Source organism: Nicotiana tabacum, chromosome 14 (assembly GCF_000715075.1).
Source record: "Nicotiana tabacum cultivar K326 chromosome 14, ASM71507v2, whole genome shotgun sequence".
Lineage (NCBI taxonomy): Eukaryota > Viridiplantae > Streptophyta > Magnoliopsida > Solanales > Solanaceae > Nicotiana > Nicotiana tabacum.
Genome location: NC_134093.1, coordinates 93,487,757 through 93,495,457, shown reverse-complemented (window position 1 = coordinate 93,495,457; position 7,701 = coordinate 93,487,757). Strand labels below are relative to the sequence as shown.

General features: G+C 38.5%; 1 long non-coding RNA gene across 2 annotated transcripts; it reads right to left on the bottom strand.

Moving 5' to 3' along the window:
* Window positions 1-604: 604 nt before the first annotated feature.
* Window positions 605-4,139, bottom strand: LOC107772258 (uncharacterized). 2 transcript variants are annotated; one of them, XR_001645030.2, is made up of 3 exons: window positions 2,660-4,139; window positions 2,438-2,494; window positions 605-2,347 (listed from the first exon to the last, which is right to left on the bottom strand). It is a non-coding gene; the product is annotated as an uncharacterized LOC107772258 (long non-coding RNA). The 2 variants fall into 2 exon arrangements; XR_012698781.1 differs by having other exon boundaries at window positions 2,438-4,139.
* Window positions 4,140-7,701: the final 3,562 nt, after the last annotated feature.

Genomic DNA, 7,701 nt, shown 5'->3' with positions numbered 1-7,701 from the left:
CTAAACAAAAAATATTTTCTTTTTTTTTTTTTCAGTTTTTAGTAAAAATATTTTCAATTTTTTTCCAGCTTTTTGAAAAAAACATTGCTAAAAAAATTACTTTTCGGGTATGATTAATGGGTCCTTTTAATTAATTATGAGATATTTAGAATTGACCAATAGGACGATGACACGTGTCCCTCCGTTTAAATTAGGAGTATATTTGAATCCGAAGTATGACTGCTGGGGTATAGATAACCCAATAGTATAACGAAGGGTATTCTTAGATCATATTCGAAAGTAGAGGGGTATATTTGGCCCTTTGCTGCCTTTTATTTCCTGTCTAAAAAGTTTGGTATTTTTTTTTATTTGAATGTTATGAAAGCATCAAATAGAAGTACCGGAATGAACATGGGACATTCTCTTTAAGAACACTGTAAACATAATGGCCCTCTCTTATGATACCTTTCCAGTCAAAGGTTAAAAATCCGGAAGCTAGAATACCACCCAGTAACAAAGTCAACCGCATGCGAAAATTTTCGACTTTATCAAGAGAAAGGCATGTACTAAGAAATATCTTTTGCTAACTTATAACCCTGAGAAGCTAAGGTAATTTAAAAGTATAGGGGAAAAAATCTCTTTTATTTCAAAGTTTTGGGCCCCAAAAGAAAGCCAAGAACAAATACAAGAGTTTTAAGAAAAAGAATTTACAAGATAAACTAATCTGCCTTATTAGCATATGTTGAGGGTTGGGAGGCTTCGAAGGTTGGAGCATTCCCCGGGCTCACATTCTCCGGAGCCGAAGGTTGCTCATATGATTCTTCATCAGCATGCTCAACATCTTCTTCATCTTCTTCTTCAAGTTCAGAAGACTCGTAGCAGGTCTATGAAGAACTTGAAGCAGTAGGCCCGACAAGTATATTTTCAAAAAAGGTTGTTTTTAGAGCACGAGCCTCGGCAATGTAGTCATCTATATTTTCAATGTCAATATTGGCATCCTCCATAGTCTTCCTTTGCATGATGTAAACAACATAAGTTTTTTCAAGCACGAATGAGTCCTTTTGAGCTCGGAATCTTGTTTGAAGTTCTTGATTCTTCAACTACAGCCACTCGTGGTCAAACATTAAAATCTTGTAGGCCTCCGCCAAGTCAGAACTACTTTATGCGCGTTTATGATTTTGTTCCATGACCTTTCGGAGTCTTTCCTCTATTTTGGCCCTTTTCTCTTCGACCGTAGTAGCTTTCTCGGTTTTAGAGCACAAGTCAACATTCAAGGTTCAAACCCTTTCCATGGAAGCAGACTCTCGTGCAACAGCTGAAGTAAGAGCATCATGTAACTCTGCCTACTCCTTTTAGTTCAGCAAGTTCAGCATATAACTGAGTCACTTCTTGACGCTGAGCTCTTTTTTCTTGCTCTGTTTGCTCCCGAGCCTCGAGCTCTTCCATTTGTGTAAGTTTAGCTTCTAAGGCTGGAAGGCGCTTAGCAAGTTGGTCCCGCTCCGATCGAAGTTCTTCCTTCTCTATTATTATCCTTTGGAGACCCTTGGAAGTAAGAAGGTTAGCCTGAAAGGTAAATTTTAAGGTTACCAGAGAAATAAGTAAATGATACGAACAGAGAAAAAGAGATGAATCGAAGAGGTACTTAAGCAGAAAGGTGCATGTTATTGTTGGGTTTACACTCAGTAGAAAGAGCATCCATTTTCTTCCAGCCTTTCTCTGTAGCCAGCGGTTTCATACAATTGGCTACCCCAACCAATTTGGAAAGAATGTGACATTCATCCGGAACTGTAATAGTAACACTATGTTTAACATTAGGATCTCGGATTGAAGTCGGAAAGGCATTTTCTATGTTTTCATGGTCTGGTGACTGGGAGAACGGATATCTTATTCTCGATCAGCAGCGATCGGTGGTAGATCAGGAGTTGGGGCAGTACTTTGAGTAATACCCTTCTGACCAGTAGAAGTAAATGAAGCCCGGAAGGAAGAGTCAATTATTCATCCAATTCAGACTCTTGAAAGAGTCTATTCGCTTCATCTGAGTGGACTATTGGAGCTCTATCATTTCTTCTTCGTCTTTGAAGAGAAACCATTTCAGCATCCTCTTTGGTTTCAAGGACCACTGTATCATGCCCTTCAGAAATTTCTTCTGCGATCGGATGCTGCACCTTCTCCCCAACTTAAGAAGAGTGTTTTCTTCTAGCCTCATTCTCTTGGGTTTGGAGACTGACAGATGAGGCAGCTTCACCTGAAGCAGATGCTGCATTACAAGCCCTTTTCCGGTCAAGGACTTGCTGAAGTTATTTTTAGACTACCTTTGGGTCGAGCAAAACTTTGATGATCAAACAGATAGATGACCCATTGGTAAGGCCTGAGATTGTAATACAAAATGGAAAAGTCAACAGTTTATTGCTGAATAAAGAAACACGTTAATGAGAAGGATGAACGAAGGTATTCTCACCATGATTCTTGCACTTTCAGTTTTCTTTATTGAAATTTCTTTCAAGGTGTGGAGTTCCTGCATTGAAGTGTTCAAAACATTTTGAACCTATCAAGGTAGGTCTTCAATTACTGGGGGGACCCAGCAAGCAGATAAAAGAAAGAAGAAAATTCAAGAGAATGAAAAATTCTTTCAAAATGATAAAGAAAAGTATGCATTTAAGAGAACATGAAGGTATAATACCAAGTTTGAGGAATTAGATATTCTGACAAGGATACAATGTCCCCGGGAGCGATGACAACAAATCCCTCCATCCAACCACGATCGTTTTCATCCTTTATGATGGTGATGATGTCAATGTGAATATATTTACTAAGTTTGATGACGCCTCCTCGAAAGATTTTGGGATCATAAAGATGCATTAGATGCGCAAGGGTGAGATCTTTTTGTGCCTGGGAGGATAGGTACCGGAGGCACGCTACCATATGCCATATTACCGGACCGACTTGAGCAAAACAGATTTGGTAATTCCGGCAAACCTCGAGGATAACAAGGTCAATCTCCTTTCAAAGACTGAGGGTAAAAGGCTATATATAAATAAGAACATACCCTAGTTTGATGAAATTCACCATCTCCAAGTCAACGAGGGCCAAAACCTCAATATTGTTCCAGTCGCAGTCCTCCTTCTCAATAGGCATACTGGTCGGCTAAATGGATGAAGGATACTTGCTGAATGCTCTATCACTGTCATTGTTTGGATCAGAGGATGGGTTCTGGATATGGATATCCTTGTTAAAAGACCATTCTTTAGGAATGGTCGTGGCTGTAGTAGGAGGCTCAGTGTCAAAACCTTTGGGTTTGCTTTTCTTGGACAGTCCCCCGCCAATGGAAGTCCTGGCACCGGCGTTTGATGGAAGGGATGAAGTCATGGCTACCGTGATGTCGTATTATTTAATGACAATAAATAAGTTATCGCAGATAGAAATAGCAGAAGACATGATGGGATAAATCAAAGTGTAATGGAAGAAGTAGAGAAGTTTGCTGTCGAAAATCAAAAGTTTTGTTAGGAGGAGAAGTTGCAGAGAATTGAAGGATTTGCTGAAGAAATTGGGAAAATAGTAAAGTGAAATTGATTTGAAGGGTAAATTTATACGCGGTTCACAAATAAAAGTCACCATTACCTTGGTAACTAGCAAAATTGTTCGTCAAATCATGGAGAGGCACTTGTCAGGCTCAAGAAATGCAAAGAGGCATGCGTCCTTTCAAGTGTCAGGGTAGTTCAAGAACTTTTCCACCAAGAAAAGAATATGTCTTATCTACTTTCCAGTCACATCAAGTTGAGTCACCGAAAAGTAAGAGGACTATGTGTATTGCGTAAAATATAGAGTTCACAAGTGGACATCCCTCGAGAAGACACGTGGCTATGACAACAGGATAGTGATGAGTCAGTAGTCAACCAACGCCGGATACAGACATGTGACTAGCACTATGTGAATTTCGGGAACACAAAGATGGAGGAGTAAATTTGATAGCACACCATTCCGAGGACACTAGCTGAAAAAACAACATTTAAAGAGTTGTCGTTACAGAAAATCTTAACATTTATTGCCAACATTATACATCCATCAAAAGGGATTTTATTCAACTTTAAGAGAGCGAGATTTGAGGATCTTGTCTTCATAGATTTAACTATAAATAGCATAATTTGTACTCATTGTAAGGACACGATCAACAAAAATTAGCAAAGCTATCTCTCTTTCTTTCATTTACATAGTTTTATACAAAAATGCTTTTGTTGAAGCTTTCCTGTTATCCTTATCCTGGTGGATTTTATCTGAAATACAAGCTTGTTCTTTCTTAAAGTATCTTTAGTTTATTATCTTTATTCTTTACAATTTACTAATCAGATCATCTTAATCCACATGTCTATAAACTACGTATACATATGCAACTATGCCTTTTTAGGGTAAACAATTACTAGCTTCACATGAACTTTGCATAGTCTTCTGATATTTGGAATTTACTAGTTCGGTTAATTCAAATTTACACGTAGAAGTCATTTAAAGGAGTGCTCCTTATCAAGGGTTTCTTTATTTTCAAAGCTCAAACCCAAATTTTTTTAATCAAGAATTAAGGAACATCATTTATTCATCATATTGTTTTTGATAGTTAACTTTAACATGATTATACATGATATAGAATTAAAATCTTGTAGTTCTGATTAACATTGTCAATAACCTTATTCGTTATTTATAATTATGTAATTGTCAGATATGCACATCTGTCATAAAATTTGTCTGGTATAGAATATTTGTTCATGTTGTGCAAACCAATGTATAAAGGGACAAAATGAAGGAAGTTGGAGAGTCAACTTCTTATAGAATAAACGGAAAATGGTCTGATATGTTTTTCTACTATGATAAATTATTTAAAGTTGTCCCCCATTATACTATCGGATCATAAAACTCCCTATTGTCTTACTATCCGCACACATTTATCCTTAAGTGGACGGAGGGGACACGTGGCACTCATACGTGCATTTTTAATTTGGTATCACTTTAATCGACCCAATCTATGCTACCCGATACCCAAACAAATAAACCCGTAAAATATAACTCAGAATAAACCCCAACCCTAAGTTATACTGCTACAACCATTTCCATCAAACCCTCTATGCTCTTAGCTCCATCAAGACTGCCCATTTCAACAAAATTCATCATTAATTCCTTTTCTATTGGTGGTGGTAAAAGTGGGTCAAATGTTAGATTCTAGTGCTACATCAAAGAGGAGGTGCCATTATGAAGAGATTGCCAACTACTTCCGATTGACCACACCTCAAAATCCCGGAAGGAGATTCTATAAATGTACTAAACCTGAAGTAAGTTGAAATTTTCCATGTGTTTAGTTTGTTAATTATTTGTACAAAATTTGAATTTTTATTCCTTGTAACCTAATTATTGTTCATTATCGTTAGAACGAGTCGTGTGGATATTGGGAATGGAAAGACGATCCCTTTCTGAACCAAGCATTGATAGAAATCAATAAGTTGTAGTGTAAATTGGATGCTGCTAATGTACAATCAATATGTTGAAGCAATTGTTGGAGTTGTGCAAGTTAGAAAGGAACAAATTGTTGGAAAAAGTTGAAGGTTTGGAGGCTGCAAAAAATGTTGAAGTGAACAAAGCAAGGAAAATTGAAGATAAAGTGGTTAAGATAAAGATGTTTATTTGGATTTCAGTTGCACTTTTTGTTGGATTTGTTACGACAATGTGGATGAAGTAAATTTATAAAAGAAATATGGTATATGCTCCATATTGATGTTCCTAGTTCTTGTAAAACTTAGATGTTTCTATCTACTATTTTTTGATGCTCCTATCTACTGACTTTTGATGTACTTAGCCATTGTAAAACAATGACATCAATTGTTAATGTATGTTCTTTGTAATATAGTGATGGTTCTTCTTCAATTTGTATTGTGAGTAATTGTTTATGTACTAGTTGTGCTACAAGTCCTAATCCGCTATAGGCACTTCTTACACTCCTAATTAGCAATAGGAACATCTGGTGAGGCATGTATTTCCTTCGCCAAAGCTATAAATGAAACATGTTTTCTTCCAAATGCTTGAAGACACTTTGAAACATAGACACTTGAAACATAGACATTTGAAGACAAATGATGTAACGACCCGAACGGTCGTTTTGAGCTCTAGCTCGTCGTTCGATAGTTTGAGGCCTTGAGTAGCTTCACTTCATATTTTATGGCTTGTACACATAGTCAGAATTGAATTTCGGGAAGTTCAGAGTTGATTCGGATGGAAAATTCTCAATAAGAAAGCTTTAAGTTGGAAGAGTTGACTAAGGTTTGACTTTTGAGTAAATAATATCGGAACCGGGATTTGAAGGTTTCAATAGGTCCGTATGATAATTTTGGACTTCGGTATATATTCGGGTTCAGTATCGGGTAGTCTGGGAGCATTTCGGCGCTTATTATAGAAAGTTGGCATTTTGAAAGTTTATAAATTTTCTAAGTTTGATTTAAAGTGGATTTTGGTGTTATCGATATCCGTTTGGGGTTTCGAGTCTTAGAATAGCTTCGTATTGGGATTTGTGACTTGTGCGTAAAGTTTGGCATCATTCTGGAATATTTAAGTATGAATCAGACGCGTTCGTCAAAGTTTAAAGAAAGGTTTTGATCATCGATTCATAGTTTTGATATTGTTTGGTGTGATTTGAGGCCTCGAACAGGTTCGTGTTAGATTTTTGGACTTGTTGGTGTGATAGGACGGTGTCCCGGGGGATTCAAATGTGTTTCGGTATGGTTTCGGGTCATTTCTCCCTGGTTTGCTGCTGCTGTTATTAGTTCTGATTTTGTTCTTCGCGAACGCGAAAGGATGCACACGTTCACTAAGAAGTAAAATTGGTGGCTGCATTTTTGTACTTCGTGAATGCGAAGTAAGACTCGCGAACACGAAGGAGAGCTGGGGGTCAGAGGGACTCTGCCCTACGCGAACGAGATAATGTAGTCGCGAATGCGGTGAGTTGCTGGGCCTGCAGTGTTCCCTTCGCGAATGCGGAAGGACAACCATGAACGCGAAGGAGGAGTTCCAGGCTGGGGGCAAGTTGGCCATCGTGAACGCGTGGGCTTGGATGCGAACACGATGCTGTGGACTGTCAGGCCTTCGCGAACGCGACCATGGGCGCGCGAACGCGATGAAGGACGGGCCTGGGTAAGATTGTATTTTAAATCGGGATTTTTGCTCATTTAACTCATCCTTATCTTACTTGGGCAATTTTTGGGGTAATTTGGAGGAGCCATTTTCGTATCGTGATTTATGACTTGTGCGTATAGTTTGGCGACATTCTAGAATATTTAAGTATGAATCATACGCGTTCGTCAAAGTTTGAATGAAATTTGAAAGAAAGGTTTTGATCATCTATTCGTAGTTTTGATGTTGTTTGGTGTGGTTTGAGGCCTTGAGCAGCTTTGACTTAGGTTTTGGGATTTGTTTGTGTGATTGGATGGGGTCCCGGGGGCCTCAGGTATGTTTCAGGATGGTTTCGGGTCATTTCTCTATGTTTTGCTATTGCTGTTACTGTTGCTGGTTCTGGTTTTGTTCCTTAGCATACGCGAAGGGATGCACGCATTCGCGAAGAAGGAAAATTGGTGGCTGCCTTTTTGTACTTCGTGAATGCAAAGTAAGACTCGCGAACGCGAAGGAGAGCTGGGGGTAAGGGGCCCTTTACCCTACGCGAACGCGACAAGGTAGTCGTGAACGCTATGAGTT